At 52.8% G+C, this 22188-nt stretch overlaps 1 protein-coding gene across 6 annotated transcripts in view; it reads right to left on the bottom strand.

The window, feature by feature from the left end:
• Lingo1 (leucine rich repeat and Ig domain containing 1) overlaps window positions 1-22188 on the bottom strand; it is a 266682-nt gene that overhangs the window by 124465 nt on the left and 120029 nt on the right. Inside the window, exon 5 of one of the 6 annotated variants that reach the window (XM_052761236.1) lies at window positions 12490-12565. The exons of the other annotated variants lie outside the window; for them this stretch is intronic. The gene's annotated coding sequence lies outside the window, so the exon portion shown is untranslated. The remainder of the gene's footprint in view (window positions 1-12489; window positions 12566-22188) is intronic. 6 annotated transcript variants of the gene reach the window in all.

Genomic DNA, 22188 nt, shown 5'->3' on the forward strand with positions numbered 1-22188 from the left:
TCCTATGTAGGTCATCAGGCAAGAGGGATGGAGCTGGCTGGGGGCCCCAGGGACAAGAGGGCAGGAATCTGAGCCCAGGGTGTCTACTTCTAAGTGGTGGTGAATGAGGGGCCTGCTCGCCTCTCTGTGGTCTGGAACTAATGCCTCCAGCAAAGTCTGCATTCTCTGGCTCCAGATTGTGAGACAGTTTTGAGGCTGATAAACCCACTCCTGGGTGAATACATGGGTCGTCATGATCACACAAACACACACACACATGTCAGACATACACACATCCTGTGCTGGGAGAAGGCCCTTCAGGCAGTCAGTCATGACGTCACCACGCTCGGAAGGCAATGGCTAGCTTCTGAAGACAGCTGATGGGGTTTCTGGGCGGGGGCAGGGGGGGGAAAGGTCACCTCGAAACCCAAAAGACATTTGAGGATCTGTCTCACCTCTATAAACATCAAATCCTAGGCCAAGGCTTCCCCTTGTGGCATCTGGAAGGCGCCCCCCCCATGTTTAGCTTTACCCAAATGCACCATTCTGTCATTCGACAGACACAGGTGACACACATGATCATGCCCTGGCAGAAAGAACAAGAGACTGGCTGGGTCCCCAGGACTGTGCCAGGGTGAGTGAGGTGGAACTTTGCTGCTGCAGGGTTGGGGTGAGGAAGCTTCCAGCTGAGAACTCCCCTGGATGCTGTCTCCCAGCTAAGCAGGCTGGGCTAGCCAAAAAGCCCACCACCTTCTCCTAGCACGCCGAGTCTTCTAGCTGAGCCAAATCCCCATTCCAAGCTCCCTTCGGAAACAGCAGCAGCTTCTTCTGTTTCTCCTCTACCTCCTCTTACGGTGGACCCTCCCCAACGGCATCTTAGCCAGACTCCACTTACCACGGACACAGGGTCATCCTCATTACATGGCTCTGGGTCCAGAGACCTAGGCTCACTGGAGACAGGTCACAAACCCTGGTCCCTCAGACCCCAGAGCCTGAAATGGGAGGGGCCTGAGGGGTGCTGGAGTGTCTGTTACCCTCTGTGCCATATACAGAGTGTCAAGAGCGACCCGCTAGTCCCGGGGCCTGGTTAGAAGAGATCCTCAGGCCCCCAAGGTAAGGTTGTTGGACAGGGAGGTCCAGGAAAGAGCTGGGCAGGGGGTGCTACCACAGGGCCAGCAGGACCCGGTCAGCCTTGGCCTCAGACTGCGTCCAGGAAGTGCAGCACTGAGCATCTGTTGGGAGGATGGGGGAGGCTGAGGAGCCCTTTCTGGAAGAATGAACCAGATCTATCCCCACCTACTCCCCAACCCGGTGTGTAGAGTGTGTGTGTGTGTGTGTGTGTGTGTGTGTGTGTGTGTGTGTGTGTCCCCGGCAGTTGGAGCAGGGAGGGAGGAGGCTTCTGAAAGCCCTGGGAAATGAAAGAGAAATCCTCCCAAATCCCCAGCTGCCTGCCGTCACTAATGGCTGAAATATGCTTTTGACAACAAGGTGAGAGACCTTGGATCCTCCAGCTATCCCTGCCACCAGGAGCTGGGACTCCAGGCCCAGCGGAGAGAAGAAGTTGAGACCTTGGCTGGTCAGGGGTTTGCGGCCCACCATGAGACCCCCTGGCTTTCCCGATGTCTCCTTCTAGGAGTATCTCATAGGTTCTTGTACAGCTGCTCTGGGTGGTATCGAGAGGGCATGCAAGGGTGGTATATTCACTGGCAGGTTCTCAGAGATGGCTGGGCAAGGCCTTGCCTGCCTGAGCTGTCCCCTCAAGGCCCATGTCTTTCCACAGTGCCAGCTACCAAGAGGTCCCCAGCAAGTTAACAGGGCCTGTCTCCAGGACTTGAGAGGGCCTTGTGAGGCACCAGGGAGAGGCAGGCCTAGGAGCAGCAGTCCCTCTAGCCTCTGACTATGGTAGGAGAGAAGGAGGTATCCCTGTAGGGCTGCTGGCCATGCCTGGGCTCTTGCGTCCCCACATAGCCGTGGACTCCTGCTCGCAGAACCCCCTACTGAACCCTACCTGCTTATGCATGTGAATGAACTTGCATGCAATGGGCCCATAGGTGCACCTGCCTGGGCCCTGTGAGCATGCGCAGGGCTTGCTTGCTGCTTTAGTGGCCATTCTGGGCCCCAGGGGTGAGAGGGAATGATTTTCAAGACTGGCCACTGGGTATCTAAGCCAAAGCCTTAAAAACTGCTGGGAGACAAAAATTCAGAAGGAAGCTCCTCACCACCTGTTCAGGCTTAGTGCCAGGCCAGTGTCCCACTGCGACCCCGCATCAACACTTCTCTCTCAGGCCTATCCACTACCAGTCTCTGCATGGCATATACCCCAGCTCCATGCTGAACCCTAAGAGCTGGAGCCCCGCCCCCAGCCAAGAACTTCCACATGCCGCAGAAGGGTTGAGGCACCTGCTGCCGCTTACTGCCTAGGTGGGACTCCAGCCTACCTGGCCTGAGTCTCCCGTTCTGCCTGTCACAGCAGACGCCGTGTGCTGAAGGACTTTCACAGCTGTGGAGGCAGCCACGACCCCAGCTGTCCTCCAGGCCAGCTCTCGCTCACAGCATCCGGCTCCTAAGCCCGAAGCAGGCCCAGCTTGGCCTCATTCATGCCCTCAATGGCTGGCTTCATTCCTAGGCTGCGGAACTGCCCACCCGTGAATGCTGACCTGCCTGCCCACGTAGAGAAGATGAAAAGCAAACCTGGCCACTTCTGGCTTACTTACGGTGTGTTCTGGGCCCACTCCCCCTGGCTCAGAGTCCTTGCATAGACTGTTCCCTCTTCCTGGGGTGTTTGTCCCCTCCCCAACAGTCTGAACACATCTGCTTTTCCATAAGTGGAGTTCAAATGTTTCCATTTCTGGGCAGCCTTCTTCCTCCAATCCATCCATCCCCACTCATTGCTAGCATAGCCTGAGACAGTTCCCCTGCCCTGGTCAGGCCTGCCCAAGCTTCTGTCCCTAGTAGGCTATGGGCTCCCTGAGGGCATGGCCATAGACCTTAGTACCCAGTACCCAGCGAGTGTTGGTTAAGTGAATGGAAGATGTGGACAAAGGGCATCCTGGCCAAGTCCCAGCTCTGCACTGAGACCTCAGCTCCAGGTCCTTGCTGTCACACACCAGTCCCTGTTCAGCATACACCACAAACCTGGGGAATCTGAGGTATGATCAAGGCCTTGTTCTCAGAGTGTAGCACCCCGGGGTTTGGACACACCACAATACATGGAGTGCTGTTGTTACCACCCTGGTGGCTAAGGACTGAGTACCTGATTCAGGAATGCCTCCAGATTAGGGGCTGGGGTACAACTGCCCACCCTGGAGCTCCTCATGCACAAAGAGATGTTCCTAGATGAAGTGATTTGGGGCAGAGGCAGGCAGAGGCTCATGGGAGATCTTGGGACCCACACAGCCTGCTTCTTGCTGCCACAGCTTAGCTCTGCAATCACCAGCAGCTAGTATGATTTCTTTGCACCTCAGTTTCCCCTATCTGTAAAACAGAAATGGTGAGTGGAGGTTCACACGCTTATAAAATTCTTCTAACGTAACGTGGCATGTATTAAGCACTCAAAATGCAGCTGGGGCTGGAGATGGCTCAGGTAGTGAAGGGCTTTCCCTGTGAGCACAAGGCCTGAGTCGGACCAACAGAATACATTAAAACAAGCCCAGGCATGGTGGCTGTCACTTGGAATCCCATGTGCTAGGGAGGCAGAGACAGGCAGATCCCTGGGGCTCAATGGCTGGCCAGACTAGTCTACTTGAGAGCTCCAGTCCAGTGAGAGATTGCCCCTCCCCAAATACACACACACACACACACACACACACACACACACACACACACACACATACACACAGTGCCTGATAAACAATACCCAATGCTATCCTTCGGATTCTACATGCATGTAGACACATGTCTCTACACACACACACACACACACACACACACACACACACACACACAGTGCCTGATAAACAATACCCAATGCTATCCTCTGGATTCTACATGCATGTAGACACATGTCTCTACACACACACACACACACACACACACACACACACACACACACACACACACAAACAGACTTGCACTGCTGTTTTGTTTTAACGCTGGTCCAGGTGTCACACCCTGGATAGGCCACAGCCAGGGCCAAGGAGGAGGCAAAGGTAGACTGCCGAGGAGTAACTCAACCTGTCGGTAGCGGTTGGCTTGGCTTTCTCTGCTCCTGGAACTGAAGGATCTGCCTAGTCATGTGGATAGCAGTGTATGGAGGCAAACAGTACCACAAGAGGTTGCTGACCCAAGGACTCTCTGGGTTGGAAGAAGAGGAGAAACCTGAAGCAGATGGACCAGGAGGCTGCGGGGCTGGGAGCATTCATGCCCCACAGGGGAGCCATGCTTGCCTTTCTGAGGAAGGGTTGTACAAGCCTGAGTGAAGCCGGCTGAAGGGAAGGGAGGCCATCTTCCCTGCTAAGGACAGTCCGAGTTGATGCTCTGTCACCTCCAGCAATCCAAGAGACCCTTGATGGAGTCTTCTGGGGCTACAGGGGCCTTAGGCTGAGCAGCCAGGACTTGCCCAGAAATGTGGAAGCTGTTCTTTAGGCCAAGCAGTCCTGGAAGAATGGGGGTGGGTGGGGTAAAAGTTCCGGGAATGGGCAGGATGGTGGAAGCTCCGGGGGAGCTCTGGTAAAGGGTCACAAGTGTCTGTTGGAAGGGAGGGTGGCAGAGCCCAGTGGAGATGAGGGGTTGGCTTTCTTCAGATCAGACCCTCGCTTCCCCCTCCTTAAGCCCCCGCCCCCGGTTAGCGCACCAGTGTGACATTAACAGCTGACATTCATAAGTCATGGCTCCTCTTCCTGTCTGCCAGACGGGGCTCAGTCAGGAAGAACTGCTAATTACCGTCACGGTGCAGAAATATCAGTGAGAGCGGCCATCGTGGGACCACCTGTTTGAGGTGCAGAGATTGCTGGGGCCATCTCTCCAGGACACTGTGAGGGGAGGGGAGGAAGGAGAGCCTGGTTGTGGGGAAGGGCAGGAGGAAGGAGAGCTCATTGTGGAGAGGGGAGCATCTGCTAGCTCCGGTCACCCATTTCCTAGGCAAGGTCTTCTCTACCAAGGGCCCAGAGCTGGGTCTGCACCAGAAAGGGCATCTGCCCCAGGCCCCATTTATCAGGACTCCAGGCCTGTCTCAGCCCCTCTAGGCCTCAGTCTCACCTTCTGCCATATGGATACAATAATTCTACTCCTGTCTGCAATATTGTGTAAAGGAGGGGCAAGAGCCAGGCCTCGGGAGGGTGCTCCATAGGCAAATGAAGGAGGGTTATGGACTGGGGTTGAAGCAGAGGTGCCAGGGCCACCAACCAGGGGACAGGCATGTCCCAATTTAATGAACTCTCAGAAGCAAATACCACTAACGCCCTCAATCAAGTACTAAACTGTGATCACAGTTAAACAGACGCTGACAGGCCCCACACCAACAGTAGTCCGCTGCCCCTGAGCCTGGGAGCTGTGAGGGCTTTTAAGACTTCCAGACCATACACAAACCCTGACCAAACTCAGCCGCAGGGCAGCCCTTTGCTTGAGAGAGCCTAAGAATGCCACACGTGGGATCAGAAAAAAAAAAAAAAAAAAAAAAACGGGCTCACTGAGAAGCCTCTGAGATGGCCGGACAGCAAGCATGTGAAACACAGATGGTCACATATGAACTGGCATGATCAGGGTTACTTACATACATGTTCAGGTTATATGAACATATACAGCCAAGAAAGAGGCAAATGCCAGATATACACTCAAATATACACTCAAAAAACATACCTCAAACACACAGAACAGGGAGACATATATATGATCTGGTGTAAAACACACACACACACAAACACACACACACACACACACACACACACACACACACACACACACACACACACACACACCATCCGAGGCTCCAAGCTGGGCTCTCACTGGCCCTTGAGGCCCTCTCCACTGAGAAGGAAATAAAAAGCCCCATGCCGCCCGTAGGCACACGTGGCCTCTCTAGCCTTGGCAAACCGAGCGGCAGTGATTAGGCTGGCTGGGAGGCGAAGCCCAGCGTGGCCTGAATATTTCACGGGAGATTTTGCTTCACAGAAAATCCCTCCTTCGCCTCTGTGCATGTCAGGGTATAATTACCTATTAAGTGGCAGAGCAGGAACCTGAGGGTTGGCCCTGCCTCTGGTTCTGCACAGCCCTGCGAGCTCCTGGCCAGGCCTGTCCCGGCTCTCAGCTGCCTGAGCAGAGAGGACCACTGGAGGAAGCGAGGCACTGAGGCTAGGCCTGGTGGCCTCGATCCTGTCCTCAGAAACTCACTTCCTCTCTTCCCAACTCAGAGAATACGCTCCCAGGGATGAGGTTCCAGCCCGGGTGGATCCCCTCCAGAACGCCCTCTCCCCATCTCAGGGCATCCAGAATGTACCCGCCATCGCCGGCTAGCAATCAAGGGCTGACGTGGCGAGGGGTGACGGTGACGGCGCTCCAGGGCCTGTATCCAACGCATCCGAAGTAAACGAGATTTAGAGCCAGCAAGGACACACTTCAGAACAGACCCAGGAGACTGCAAACAAGGTTTCCACTAAAGACCTGTGCACACCTGTTCACAACAGTGCTGTGCACAACAGCTCCAAAGTCAAAACCGCTCCAGCGCCCCGAATGAGCACAGAAACAAGTGTGGCGTGTGTAGTGAACCATTGTGCAGCTGTGAAAATGAACAGAGCTCTGGTGCACAGCAAGGCTGGTGCACAGCAAGGCTGGTGCACAGTATGACAGAGGAACATGAAACAGTGGTGCTGAGCGCCCCAAGTTCCTGTGATTCTTACTTGAAACCAGAGTGTATTAGTGGTTGCCAGGGAATGTAGAGGACAATGGGGAGGCCGTGCTCATAGGTACAGGGTCTGTTCTGGGGTGATGAAAACACCCTAGAATTAGACAGTGACTATGGTTGCATAATCTTATGGATAGCCTAAAAACCATTGAACTATCTATTTCAAAATGGTGGTTTTTATGGTATAAGAATTAAATCTCAGTGTTTTTTTTTTGTTTTTTGTTTTAAACAAGTTGCTTAAAATGGAACAAACATACTCACATGGGGCCTTTAATATTCTGCCTCTTGCTTACACATTCGTCTCCCTTCCAGGCATGGAAGCCCCTGAAGCGTGGAGCCCAAGGCCCAGGCATGGTCCTAGAGGCAGGTACTAGGCCAGAACAGTGACCACATCAACACGCTACCCAGGGGACACTCATGGGCCGTGAACCCCCGGGCTGGCACCAATTGAGACAAGGCTCATGATGCTCATAGGCTTCAGTCCACGCCCTAAAGTCAGGTGACAGGCTGGAGGCAATACTCAGTGGTGACACAGAGGAGCAGATTATTTCCCGTCCTGTGGATTTCCCGTCCCCTCCAGATTCCCTGGGCCTCAGCATCGAGTCTGCTCACTAGCCTCGCCCCCTTTGACAGGTGAGTGTCCCCAGCCACTTCCAACCTTTTGCTCATATAGACTCCTTCCGAACTCTTCCTTAGCCCCGCTCTCAGGTATCAGGCATCTCCTCCCTCCCCGGAGGTCTCCCTTTCTCACTTCCTGCCCACCCCCAGGGTTTCCTCTCCTGAACACATGCAGTATTTTTTGGGAACTTGAGTGCACTAATCTGCGGGCTGGCCTGGGACCTGGCAGGCCTCCAGCTAGAGGCAAGGTGGCTGGTCACCCATCAAGGAGCACCAGGCCAGGGGAGGAGAGGGACAGGAGAGGGACGGGTGACAAGGAGGGGTAGCGTAGCAGAGAGAGAGGTTGCTTTTAGTCTCAGGGTGCCGGCAAGACTAAGCCAGAGTCTAACGCATAGGGAGAGGGTTGGACATTGGTTACCTTTATATATATACCTACAACACAGGTCCGTCCTGAGCAGAGAGGTAAGTGGGGAGGAGAGATCCCACTCGGGCAAGCAGCCCCTCCTTCTGTCCCCAGAGCACAGTGGGAATAGCAACGGGATGAGACAACTGTATACCCGGAGCTGTCTTGGTTAGCTGCCTTCTCCAGTGAGCCCTGATCCTGTGTCTACCTTGAACCTGACTCTGAAGGCAAAATGAGCCTTAACTCTCCAGGCAGGGCAGGTGGACTGGCCCTCAGAGAACTGGAGGAGATTCCAGATGGCTCACGCTCTCTCCTCCCCCTCCTCAGGGTTGGATGGCAGATCTGAACTGTGGGTGTTGGAGATGGCTCTCAGCTGAGTGACTGACAGCTGGGTCCAGGGTGGATCATTGGTGGCTGATTTTCTGACCTTCCAGACACAAAGCAGGCCTCCTGGTACTGCACGTAGCGGGTACCTAATGGATGCCAGCGCCTTCTCTGAGCCCCACTCTGGGGCCTCTCAGAGGAGTTGTTGCTCCCCTCCTCCATCTCCCCTCATGTGGTCTAATCATCTTCCTCTCCAGGCAGAGCCCCGGAGGCTGTGAACTGCCAGCCGCACTCACCAGTCTTTCTTAACCCAGATACACCTCGGCAGGCGCCACTCAGTACCCTCAGCTGGCTGCCAGCTAACCCCTCAGAGGTGTTAGCTGATAATGAAGACGTTAGCTGTAAGCTGAAGTGTGGTTCCCTGCCAGGAGTATTTTGGTCTTTCCGGGTTGGTTTTGGAAATGGGAAAACCTTCCCAACCTAGCCAAATGGCAGACAGGGATGCAGAGGGGGGGTAGGGGACAGTTGGTGCTGGAACCTTCCACCTCTCTGAGAGGAACAGGGTATAGACCTTCTAGTTTTAGAAACATCCCAAGAAGGTGACCCTACTAACTGAGATAGGAAGTACCTTTGAGCCTCAGTTTCCTTGATGAATAGAATGATAACCTCCCAAAACCATGTTGCCATCCGACTTCAGTGAATCTAAGGCCATGTGCTGGGCACAGAAGAGCAGCTTAGTCCCTGACTTCCTTCCCCCTTCTGTCCTGTCAGCCTCCCAACCCCTTGCTCCTCACACCGCCCCCAACAACCACGGAGTCTACTGTCCCTATTCCCGAAGTCTCTTCCCAGGCAAAGGTCAACAGGACAGTAGAATGATGGATATGAGGCCTGGGCACATTGGCAGGGGCTGAAGGTTGCGGCACAGGAGGAGAGGACCTTTCCTCACCGGCCACCTCCTATTGTGGTCTGGATGAGAAGTGTCCCCACATACTGAACACTGGGTTACCAGTAAGTGGAGCAGGTTGGGGAGGGGTAGTGGGACCCTTAGGAGGTGCAGTTATTGGAGGAAGTATGCCTCTGGGGGTGGGCTTTCAGGGTTCACAGCCTCATCCCACTTCTTCTGTTTCCTGTTAGTGGTTGACATGTGACCTCTCACTTCCTGTTCCTGCTGACATGCTGTGTGTGCCTGTTGTCCTGATGTCCCAAGATTTTGGACGCTCTCTCTGGAACCATAAGTCAAAATACACTCTTCCTTCCCTATGTTGCCTGTGGTTATGGTGTTTTATCTCAGCAAAGAGAAGTAACTACTGTAGGTCCCTACCTCAAACCACACACTTCAGATACACCAGGGGTTTAAATATAGTTAATTCAAATAAACAACCAGAAAACACAAAGGACAGTTTATTTTTTTTAAAGCAGAAACTTTAGGGGAAAAGAGTGATATATTAGACTATAGGAAAATATTGAAACTTTAAGGGATCAAAATAAACCATTAATTTAAATAAAACAAAAAGTATACAAGAAACAATCGGTGAAAATCTATTTGTAATACAAATCAAAGAGTTAAGTTTCTTAACCTCTCACAAATCAATGAGACATATTTCATTGCCTCTGCCTGCTCCCCAACCATTGATGGGGTCTCACTGAATCCCCCTCCATCTCCCAGCCCACCTGAGAACTTTGGCCTCCAGGACAACACACCTATGCATCTTTCCATCCCTGGGCTCCTACACGGCTGCCCTTTGTTCGCTCTCTTTTCCAGCCTCTAGCCAGTGGAGGTCCTGGGCTTCCTCTTTCCTGTCTTTGCTCACTCCTGCTCGGCTCTCACTTAATCTCAAGGCATTAAATACGATCTTGAAGATGATGACCACAAATCTGTGTCTCCAGCTCAAAACTGTCCCCAGAGCTACAGCCTCGTACCTCTGCCAACCCCACTGTTCCCCATAGAGTTCTGGTGGTGTCATACCCTTTACATGTCCGAAGTCAGGATTAGACCACAGGCATGCCACTTAGGCCCAGCACTCACACAGGCCCTATGTCTGGCTGATACTCTCCTGTCCTGCATCACTTGGAAATTTAAAAAGGAAAATCCAATGAAGGACCATCTATTCTTGTACATAGTCATCCATTCTTTCTACAGCCGGGTCCTTCCCTGCAGCTTTGTCTCCTTCCCTTCTGGCTACAGATTGAGCAACCCTAATTTGAAAATCCCAAATCCCAAACTTCTGAGTTGCTAAAATGATGCCACAGGCAGAGAAGGCCATGCTGTGGGACTGGGGATGTAGAATACTTTCCTGGCATGCAGTCCCCAGCGCTACATGAATTGGGCATAGTGGCACATGCCTGTAATCCTAGCACTTGGGAGGTGGAGGCAGGAGGATCACATCCTGATATTATCCAGGCCACCCATACTCCTCTCCTGCTGTGTGTGTTGTTTTGTTTTGTTAATTATTTTATGTGTAGGTGTTTTGCCTTTATGTATTTCTGTGTACCATGTGCATGCAGTACCCTGGAGTCCAGAAGAGGGCATCAGATCCCCTGGAACAAGAGTTGCAGATGGTTGTGAGCCACCATGTGGGTGCTGGGAATCAAACCTAGGTCCCCTGGAAGAGCAGCCAGTGCGCTTAGCCACCGAGCCATCTCTCTTCAGCTCCTCCTGCTCTCTTTTTTCTCCCTAGCACTCTCGTACACACATTATCTTTCATGCCCCCATCTGCTTTTCCTCCATTAAAGCCTAAGTTCCACAGAGAAGGCATTTTGGGTCAGTTCGGTTCACTGTTATGTTCCCAGCCAAAGCGGTGTTCAACACAAGCAAGTACCTAGCAAATATCTGCTGAATAAATGGATGTGGGTAGAGAGAAATGGGGAGAAGGCCTGGAGGCAACTCACCAGCCGAGACTCAGAAATGGCCAACGGATACATACATCATTAGCGACTGGAGAAATGCAAAGTGAAACCATTTTCTCCTATCAGATTGACAGGACTGTAAGTGGCTGCTAATGATGGTAGCTGGGAAGGACAGCCTTGTGAGTGGTCTGTGGGAGTGTGAGGTAGTCCAACCTCCCCAAAGGGTATCTGGCTGTACAGAACAGATCAAATGTGGAAATAGACACATTTTCTGACTTGGGTAGGCCACTTCCAAAAACATCTTGAAGGTCTTACAGTGCAAGTGTACACAGATGTACAAACCCAGAGCTTCCTTGAGTGAGGTTTATAAATAGCCGAATGCGGGAAACCACCTAAATGGCTCCGACAGGATTAATAATTGATGAAGAATTTACAGAGCATCTACACAATGGATATGAAAGGTAAGATTTTCATGGATAAAATCTGGGTGGTCCACATGATTGGAAAAAAAAATATGGTGATGGACATACACCTGGTATGACCATGCATTTTCGCCTTTAAAATACATTTGTAAGCACATGGAAGAAAGTTCAGAAGGACAAGTATCAAATGCCTTAGCAGGGGTTTGTTAGTCCCTGGGAAGAAGGGCTCCAACTGCATGCTTTTAATTACCCAGGTAGATGGCTGGGTAGGAGACGTACTATTTTAATATTGGGAAGACGCTTCCACCTAGTACAAAAGGATGCAGAAGGAAGCCGTTCCAAGGCCCCCGTTACCCTGCTCTCTTTCATCCCTGTGGCCTCTCTTCCACCTCACACCTCAGGCAGTCTAGGTTCTTTCTGTTCCCGATTCCCTTCACAGCTCCACACCTGTCTCACAGCCCTGTTCACAGGCCCACAGGCCCAGCTAGCCCTGCCCCATGACCTCCTCAGCCCAGCTCTGCTGTTAGGAGACAGAAAGGGAAAGCCATGAATCCTGCTGCACTCTTCAGGACCAGAACTGTGATCTCAGTCTCAGAGCTTGGGGGCCAATGGCTGTGGCCTAAGCAGGCCAACTGTCTCTGGCTGCAGGATAGCCAGAGCAGGGGATGGATAGGCCATTCCTGGGACTGAGGGAAGCTCCCCTATCCCCACCAAGGAAGGAGCCCTACAGAGAGCTGGGAATTTCCAGGTAAGAGCTGTCAGGTGGCTGTGGAACCAAGCACTCAAAAGCCAGAGTGATAGCAGAGGAGCTGCGGGAGCCGAGCATCCTGTGGTGGGAGTGATCTTGGCAGGTGTTCATGGCATCCAGATCCTGAGAGTCAAGTTGGGCCTCTCTGAGCAAGCACCTGCTGCAGGAACTTGAAGCCCTAGATTGGGTATCCTGCCATGACAGGGGTTCACTCACTGAGGGCTGTCTGGATCGGGACCCTGGACCTCACACTGAGCCTTCACACCCAAGAACAGCACAGGCACAGAGAATTGCCTTGCCCCCTCCCTACCTGGGTCAGATGGCACAGGGAGTCAGAGGGGCTGCCAGAGGCCCGGGGAACAGCAGCCTGCGGGTCTCGGCATGCACTGCAGGGGAAGAACGGGAAGGTTAGTGTGATACAGATGGGCTTCCAGCTACCCTGGAGTGGGTGGCCCTGGACAGATCCCCACTGCGTAGCCCGCAGGGCTCCACGCTGCACAGTATGGGCCTCTGGACATCAGCCTCCATTCCCATTCCCTAGCCCGCTCGAGCACAAGTACCCACCCTGAGTGACCACAGCCTAGGGGCACAGACTCCCTGTCCAGCCCTTCCTTCCCCACTGTTTCCCTGGGCATTCCAAAGGTCGGCCCACCTTGGCCTTATTGACACTTACAGCACCCAGAAGGACAGCCTCTGCTCCCCAATCCTCTTCACCATTCCCATGCTGCCCGTCAGGTCTGTCTCCCGCCTGCTGGAAGCTTCACCAGTTTGTCTTCAGCGCTTAGCACCCAGGATGCCTGGCTTCTAATCCACCCTCCCACAACACAGACAGTGAGGCCCCCCACTGCTGACCACCAGTTTTCCTGCCTTGGTCTGTGGGTCCGTGAGCCTGTGGCTGGCCGACCTCCTCCTTTGGGACGCCTTCCCGTGCTGTGTGGCACCCCCACCCTCCTCTTAATCCCTGCCTGTTTCCCTTCCTCTCCTCTCCCAGGTCATCACACCCATGCCTCAGTCACTGTTCCTCAGTGGTACCCAGGACATGGCCCTCAGGCCCTGTCATTCCCCCTCAGCCCAGGCACCACCTCAACAAGCCATTGACCACAAAGTGAGGAGGGTGTGGAGGCCTCCACGACACACTTCCCTCTTCCACATGCATGTCATCTGTCCCTGTTTCAACAGTTTTGTAGAACACTGTCTCCCAGGCACAGTAACCAAGGTATAATTAATGTGCAGTGCAGCTTATCCTTTCCAGTGCGTGCGTCTGTGAGTCTGGACAACTGTGTACAGGCATGTAGCTACCACCACAATCAAGGTAGAGAACAATTCAATCCCAGTGTCCATGGGCTGTCCTCTGGTAACCAACGTCTCTCTAACCTCTGGCCACTATTGACCTGTTTCTGTCCCTGTGGTTCTGCTTTCTCCGGTGCCTACAAATAGACATCAATGTGGAGCCTCACGTCTGGTTCTATTCACTTAACACAATGCCTTTGAGATTTATCTGTGTTGTCTTGTGTCAGAATCTTATTCCTTTTTATTGCTGAGTAGTATTCCATTATTTATCCACTCACCAGCTAAAGAGCACTTGTGTTGTTAACCAGTTTTTGTAGACTATGAATAATGCCACTATAAATATTCAGATGGGTTTTTACATGCATGAAGCTGTTCCTCTTGGTAAGTACCTAGCAGTAGCATTGCGAGGTTGTGTGATAAGTTTTCTTTGTAAGAAACTGCCATGTTTTTTTTTTTTTTTTTTTTTTTTTTTGCAAAGTGGCTATACCATCTTGCATTCCCATGAGCAAACCTTGAGTGTCCCAGTGGCTCTGCATCCTCTCTGACACTTCATACTGTCTCTATGTTAAGGAGTCAGTGTAACAACAGTGTAGTAGCATCTCACTTCAGTTGTGGTCTGTGCCCTCCCCCTCCACCCCCCACTTGTTCCCATCTCCCCCGCCTCCCCCCGTATTGATGCCCGTGAGCATCTTCTCTTATGCCTCGTTCATTTTCTAGCACAAACCTTATAGGAAACTTTCTTCTTAATTATCTTATTTTATGTGTGAGTGTTTTGCCTTCATATATGTCTGCACATCACCGTGCACCTGGTATCCATGGAGTGAGAGTCCTGGATCTGGAGTTACGGATGGTTTTGAGCCTCCGTGTGGATGATGGGAATCAAACCCAGGCCCTCTGGTAAATAGACAGTGCTCTTAACCTCTGAGCCCTCTTCAGCCTCCAGTTTAATTATTTATTTACCCATTTGATCCCCCCCTACTCTATCGGTATCTGGTGCTAGATGGTGGTGGCGGTGGTAGCTGGCATCCATAACACCCTGTGCACTGTTCTAGCACTTTACAAACACTAGCTCATCTAAGCCTCATAACCATCCTGAGAGACAGATGCTGTCGTTAGTCCCACTTCATTTGTTTCTTTTGTATTGCTGGGGATGCAGCCTAGGCCCCTGAACACATTAGGCAAACCCTTTACACTGAACTGTACCCCAAACCCTTCAGTATTCTCATTCTGCATAGGAGAAAACAGAGACACAAAGGAGGAAATCAGCCCACGGACACACAGGTAACAAGAGGCACAGCCAAGCTTTCATTCCGGTGTTCAGGACTCAGAATCAATGACCTCATCAGGACATTACACGGACCACAACAGCCATGTAATAAACCGTTAGGCAGGACAAACAAACAGGAAGCCACAGCTTTGGCCTTTGTTGTTCTGACAGTGACCCTTGTGAGAAACGTGTGTTCCCCTGAAAGCACACACTGTCTGCTCTCTACAGTTGTCTGGGCCACACAAAAGATGCTTAGGCCAATAGGCCGTGAGTTGAAGTAGTAAGTGACACTACTGGACCACAAAGCATTTCAGAGCTTTGCATGACCCCTTGACCCCTCCTGTCGCTGTCCCCCGCCACATACCAACTCCCCACACAGTGACTGGAGGCCACAGGTAAAGCTGCAGGGTTACAAGGTAGAGCTTCTGGTGGTCAGGCACCAGGTGGCTGGGTGCACCCAGACTCCCTCAGTTCCACACCCTGGAGTGTGTGCTCCATGCTAACAGAGGGAAGAGGCAGGGAACACCAAGACCCTGAGCTCCCAAGTTTCCAAGGCTCTTACCGTGTAGCACAGGCCCTGGACCTTGGTCTCCCAGGATAGCTTTCTGGGTGCAGAACTAGGCCCCTCTGGAGCCTCCAAATAACTGAAGTTTGAGGGGGACCACCACAGTCGTCAGCTATGGGGTTTCTTCTCCACAAGAAAGGAGCACCCAGGTCCCACAGAGGGGCTCCTAGTGGGGGTGTCCCCACATGGGAAGGGAGGTAGGAGATGAGGCAAGGTGGCAATGTCATGCATCGGGACTCTACAAAGGTCTGAACTTGACTTTAGAAAGGCCAGGGCACCCTGAAAGTGGCCACCTGGCCTTGGGGCTGGGGCCAGCTCTCAGAAAGACTCCAGGACCCCAACTCAGCTGCCCAGAGTGGATCATGGGGGAAAAGGAGAAACCCATAGGGCTTTGACACTGCTAACTTAATTGTAGGTTTATATTTCAAACTCATTGGCGCTTTGCTTGGCAATTATCACTTTAGATGCGGTGTGCTCCTGTGGGAGCACAGAACAGGGGAGAGAGGCCTTCCCCCCACCCCAAGAAAACATGCACACTAGAGGCACTCAAGAGAAAGGCCTTAAAGTTCACACACTCCCTGCCCTTCTCACTTTCCCCACTTTTTCTTTTCTTTCTTCCTTTCTTTCTTTCTTTTTTCTTTTTTTTTGGGGGGGCGTGTTTTCGAGACAGGGTTTCTCTGTGTTGCTTTGCACCTTTCCTGGAACTCACTCTGTAGCCCAGGCTGGTCTCGAACTCACAGAGATCCACCTGCTTCTGCCTCCCTAATGCTGGGATTAAAGGCGTGCGCCACCACCGCCCGGCTCTTCTCACTTTTTCTAAGAAGCGAGACAAGAGTGTAGTGGAACATTCCCTCCTCAAAACAGGAGGTGCCATTTGGCTCCTCATAGGCAGTTAGAAAGACGCTTCTATTGTGAGCTCTTTCTAGGCAAACTCAGCTTGTCATGTGACTGGGTATTGACTCCCATGCATGCATCCACAGGCCTACCTGGCTTTGGACTTCACCAGGGGCGCTGCAAACCAGGGCATCATCTGTAAAGCACCCCGCAGTGGTCTGGAAGGTGCTGGGGACTGGGTGGGCATGGAGGTTGTTTAAAGTGAAGATGCCCCTGGAGCAAAGGGTAGGTTGAGCGGGACCCCCAGGGACCTGGGGACAGGGCTTCCAGAAGATGGCTGTTTGTGAACTGACAAATCCTGTTGGATGTGGCCATTCAGCCTGGGGAAAAACCAAATGGCATCCCAACACCTTTTAAATTTTATGTTATGTGTATGGTGTTTGCATGTAGGTCTGTATATCACATGTTCCAGAAGTTGTGAGCTGCCATATGGGTGCTGAGAATGGAACCTGGGGCCTCTGGAAATTGACCGGTGCTCTTAACCACTGAGCCATCTCTCCAGTCCAGCATCCCACCCTGTTTTTGGTGAAGAACAGACTGCCCTGGACAACAGAGACACCAGCAGCAGCAATGACCACTCTTTTCTTCCCCAGGCTTTCCCTACTTGGGTGGGAAATCCAAAAAACGCACGATTGGTGATTTCTGTGAACACCGGCATCTTCACCTGCTGCGGGCCTGAGAGCTCTTAGAATTGAGGGACCTCGCAGCCACGCTCGAGATCACAGGATACGCCCAGATGGGCGTGCGTGGGGAGCTGTGCCCTGAATTCACCATGTGTTCTGCTTCTGACTCCTGGCTAGGGGCGTTGAGAGGAGTTTTTCCTGGGGTCAGGTTTCAGGACTGACTTGGGGCTAGAGCAGCTGGGCCGGGTCAGCTCAGACCCTGTGCAGCTGAACACTCTCGTCTCTACCTTGGACTTCATGGTCTGGTTCTCAGAGACTGGGCCATGATGGATGAACGGACAGGCTTTCAGGGAACACCTGACCAGAGTGGCCTCAAGAGAAGTCCCAGAGGACACCCTAACTGCTCTCCTTTGATTCCCCCCCCCCCCCCCCCCCCCGCAGATTGGACTTCAATTCAGTCTGGCAACGGTTTGAGACGAAGAACAGAGGACAAAGGTTCAAGGCAAAGGGTGGCAAGAGCCCCAGGGGTCCTGAGGGCAGGAACGAGGTTGATGGTGGAGGAACAGGAGGAGGCAAGGGCCATGCCAGCACAAAGGCAAAGGGTGAAGCCATCGATCGCCAGCCCCGTCATTGCCACCGTCATGGCCACCACAGATGCACCCGTAAGCCCCTGTGCTAAGCCCTACTGACTCACATGCCCACGGACACCTGAGGGGGTGGGCACTGCGAGTGTCCCTCTCTCAGGATGGAGGACAGAAGTACAAAAAGATGAACCGTCTCAGAAGAACAGAGCCACACATCAAACACAGGCTCCATAACTGTCCTTAAGAGTCCCTGATGATTCCAGTTGGCCACATTAGAAATGAGAGAAGGCCACGGCAGGAGTTCTGTGGGGGGGAGGTTGGGTCAGAGTTACCTAAAAAAAAAAACTTCTTTGCACCATTTAGTAGCTCTATGACCCTCAGTGAGTAACATAATGTCTGGGACTAGTTACTTATGGAAAAACCAAGTATCTTATGATAGGGGAGAGAGAGGAGAGGGAGGGAGAGAGAGAGAAGAGAGGACAGAGGAAAGAGAGAAGAGAGGAGAGAGAGAAGAGAGACAGAGACAGAGACAGAGGTGATACATATACTCTACAAAACTAGACACCCTCCCCAACCAGGCCATAGTACAGATGCAACACTATCCAGAACCTCTAAGCATGTGCATGGCATGCACATGTGTACATGTGTGTGCTCATATGTCTGTGCCCTGCAGAGGCAAGCACTCATACACACCACACACCTCCCTCCCTCGTCCTGTCCCCTACTGATATGGTGGCGCCAGCCACTCAGCATCCACGCCGATCACCATGCTCTCTCTCTTTTCCTCTCACCATTACACCCTGTCCCCACAGCCAGTCAGTTCTAGAATGACCTCTTCAAGCTCAACCTCTCCCGCTCCCCCAGCCCCACCCCCCGTCCCCATCTTGTCCGGCACAAGGGTCTTAGCTGCAGCCAGAAGGACCATCCCAGTCCCACCTGACCCTGTCTCTGCTCCCCTGAAAAAGCCTTACAGAAAGTCTCTCCAAGCCAGACGTGTGCCTCAGGGGCCCAGAGAAGCCTGACAGACGACTAAATAAAGATGTAAAGCCCCTACATGGCCAAAGATGCCAGAAACAGAGCTAGAAAGACAAACGGCTGGCTGGGGAGAATATTTCCAACACAAGCAACAGACGAAAGTTTGACCATTCCTAATGTGCTAAAAGCTCCTTTATATCAATAAGAAAAAGGCAAAAAGAAAAGAAAAATGGGCAAAGAATCTAAAGAGTCAACTCACAGAGGAAGGAGCGCTCGTGGCCAATAACCACATGAAAAGATGGCCTCATTGGGAAGGCACAAAGTGAGTGCTGGAACCACAGGGAGGCGTTTTTCTAGATTGGCAAAAATTAACAAGACCGACTGTGTTGGCTGTGGAAGGTGGTGAGGCGGCCACCCCCTCACCAAGGATGGGCAGGAGCAGGCTTTATCTTTCAGAAGAGCAATGGAGCTGTCGGAACTTAACGTCTGCACCCCCCTCCCTGCAACTCCACCCTAGAAATCCATCCTACGGAAATGCCTCTATGTGTCAGCGGGATACATACGCAAGGATATTCACTGAAGCATTGTTTGCAAGAGTGAGGAATTGGAGAGAACCTAGGTATCCATCACCCGGGGACTGGTTACATAAATTACACCATGTCCAAACAAGGGAATATTAGGCAGCGATTAAAAAGAACACCGTAGACTTGTGCTGTGATGGTGACAGATGCTCCCCCACACTGGCGAGTGACAAATGGGGCTTACAGAATGATGTACAGATGTGATTCCATTTCTTTTCTAAGATAATACACAATAAATATGTTTGTAAAGGCACAGGTAAAGTGCTAGAAGGAGACACAACTGACCAATGGTGGTGAGGTATTGGCAGAGAAAGCTTTGGGGCGAGGGGGGCTTTCTCATGTGAGGACACTCCTACATGGCTGCAGCTCTTTCGTGTCAGCCAACTCTGCTTTTCCCCTGGTATGTCCTCTCCCGCCTGTGTGCCTCACCTAGTCCCCTTTCACGCTGCTGCTCCTATGACCCCACCTTCTGAAATCCCTCCTGAAGGCCACCCCCAAACACCTCCCTCAGGCCACTGCAACAGTAGCAGTGGGTGGGGGCATGCAGGCTGTGTCCTGAGTGCACGGAGGCCTGACGCTGTACTGACTCACCCCTCTGTGTAGCAACTACCTGTAGCAGCCTGTCATTGCCCCTTTAATAGAAGAGGAAGGCCACGCACAGCGAGGTTGCAGGATCTGCTCATGGTCACGCTGCCAGAAGTAGGAAAACAGCTAAAGGAACCCAGACACTGCTCTGTGTAGCTTTCCACCTGTCTCAGCAGCCCAGGCAGGGGATCCCCTGGTTCTGGGCCTTCTGGGCCTTAAGGCTTGCCTGAGAGCTCCTGACGACATTTGTCTTGCTCCTTCCCCCACAGCTGGGCACGGTAGGAGGGTGTGCAAGGAAGTTAACTGAAACAGAAAGCCTGCAGCCTCCCTAGAAAGCTCTGGAGAGGAGAGGGGTTGAACCCTGTGACGGACCCACTATCAGGGACCCACCGAGCCAGGACAGAAGAAGAAAAGCCAGGGGCACAAGAAGAGGGGATGATGGATGTGAAGGAACCTCAGCTACATCCTGTGTATCTACTGTGTGGCAGGCCCAGGGGACCACCCTGGCTAGGACACCAGGGACAAACGACAACCTCCACTCCTCGTGTGGCTGATGTGTCAGAAGAGACTGCCCCAAAGCCCAAGAGGTAGCTGTGGGATGGTGCCCACGGGAGGTGCCTGGTACTGTGCCTGCAGTCAGGGGCCACGAAGGAGGCATCTGGCTACTGCGGGTGTGCATGGAAGAGGACGGGGAGAGGCACTCACAGAGCAGGCAAGACCGCAGGAAGAGCCCTGATTCTGGCTGGAAAACAGGCAGGGTGGGAAGCCATGGGGACATGGCAGGGGTGGCAGGCACCTGTGGAGAGGGGAGATGGTGGAGAAAAACTCTGAGAAGGAAGGGAGTGTCTTGATGGAGGATCTGACCTCAGCCCAGGGCCTTGACTCTCACACCCATGGACCTGGCTTCTTAGGCAACAGAAGGTTAAAAGAGACAATTGAGGGCAGGTGAGCCATCTGGTTACTTTTGCTCCCTGGGATGCCTGTGATGAAGAGCGAGGTTGGGGGAGCACATGCCCTTCAAGGCCCCCACCCCAGGGAAAATGTGAACTGTCTATTTAGGAAGAGAACTCAAGATAATGTGATCTCAGATTCTGTCCCTTAGTGTGACATTGGAGGCAGGTCCCCGCACCCCTCTCTTGGCTTCCCTTTTTTCAGATGGGTGCCTTCTGTACTCCTAATTGTTCAGAGATGGGCAGGGATGAGGGACACAGGGATGAGGGAATGCAGAGGGGGGGATCTGGGAGGCAGAGGAAGCAGAGGATGGGGACAAAAGGCCCCTCAGCTCTGGCTAACGCCATGTTCTGAGCTGTGGTCAGATCGTTCCACACCCCACCTCTGCCCAACTGAGGCTCCCCTCACCTCCCCAGGTCAAAGACCCACCTCTGGATGCCAGCCTGATGGCCCAGGCTCTCTGACTGGCGCCCTAGGCCCTACTGTGTCCTCCCATGCCCAGCTGTGTCCTCCAGGTGGTAAGAAGAGGGTACCTGACTCCATGCTTTCAGAGTGAGTGTACTCCAGTGTGCGGGCCTGGAGGCCACAGACCCAGCACACACCAGCCTGGCCTGGCAGTATCCAGATGAGCATCACCACACAATACCCTGCCTGTCCCCAAGTCTTCTAGGAAGGAAACACACATGGCTTCTTAGTAAAGGTGTCACTACCAGCCCAATGCCAGGCACTCTGCCAGCCCTCCCACACGGGAGTACCTTGGCTCATAGGGAGCTGAGGGTCACAGCTAGTCCTGAGGAAGAGTCATTTTCCCGGGGGCCCCAGCCTCTCACGGATGCCTTCCTCTTCATTTTCCTTTCCTTGCTGCCCCTACCTCCAGCCCTCCCACCTGCTCCAAGTCAATGCTTTAAACACAGATGCATGGACCACCCCAGCCCCAAGGCCGCCCCCACCCCAGCCCTGATCACTCAGCGCTGTTGTTCCTGTTTTTTGGGTTTTTTTTCCCACCTCCCTCACTAGCCCTGTGGGCAGGGACCGTGTCTGATTCATCTAGGCCGTTCTGAGCAGGGTCTGGCATGGGAGTCCTGCCCACAGGGCTGGCAGTGAGGACAGACAAACAGGGCCACTCAGTCCTCCCACCCCAGCACCCGCTCCTCTGCTGGAAGATGCTCCACAGAGTTTGGCTCACATGGGACTGGAGCCAGCGCAGGGAAGACACTGAGTCCTTGGGACTCCTCACCACTTGCCCACTCCTTGGTGGCAACATACCCTTCCTCGGGCCTGACCAATCTTTTCCGGGTGGTTCTACTCTGGCTAGGCCTACCTAACATTCACTCCACACAGCTAAGGTGGCATTCCCAGACTGCTGTGCCCCAACCAATGGCAGATCCCAGCAAAGGTGGCCTCAAGGGGAAGCATTTTCCTGAAAACAGCAAAGAGGACCAGGCTTCTGGAACAGATGCCCAGGCACAGTGCTCTACAGGTCACCGGGGCCACCTTGAGCCCCAATCCACTTAGCCTGATCCACTCTCCTCCATATTAATCCACTTCCTCTGTTAGCACAGCTGATTCAGCGCTAACCCGGATCTGGCTGGGCACACAGAAGGTACCACTTCAACACTTCCGTTGTCAAGGTGCTAGAAACTCTTTTTTTTTTTAAACCTGCTTTGCTGACTCTCTTGTCTGATCGTCACATG

Source organism: Peromyscus californicus, unplaced genomic scaffold (assembly GCF_007827085.1).
Source record: "Peromyscus californicus insignis strain IS unplaced genomic scaffold, ASM782708v3 Scaffold_11__1_contigs__length_118956290, whole genome shotgun sequence".
NCBI classification, from domain to species: Eukaryota; Metazoa; Chordata; class Mammalia; order Rodentia; family Cricetidae; genus Peromyscus; species Peromyscus californicus.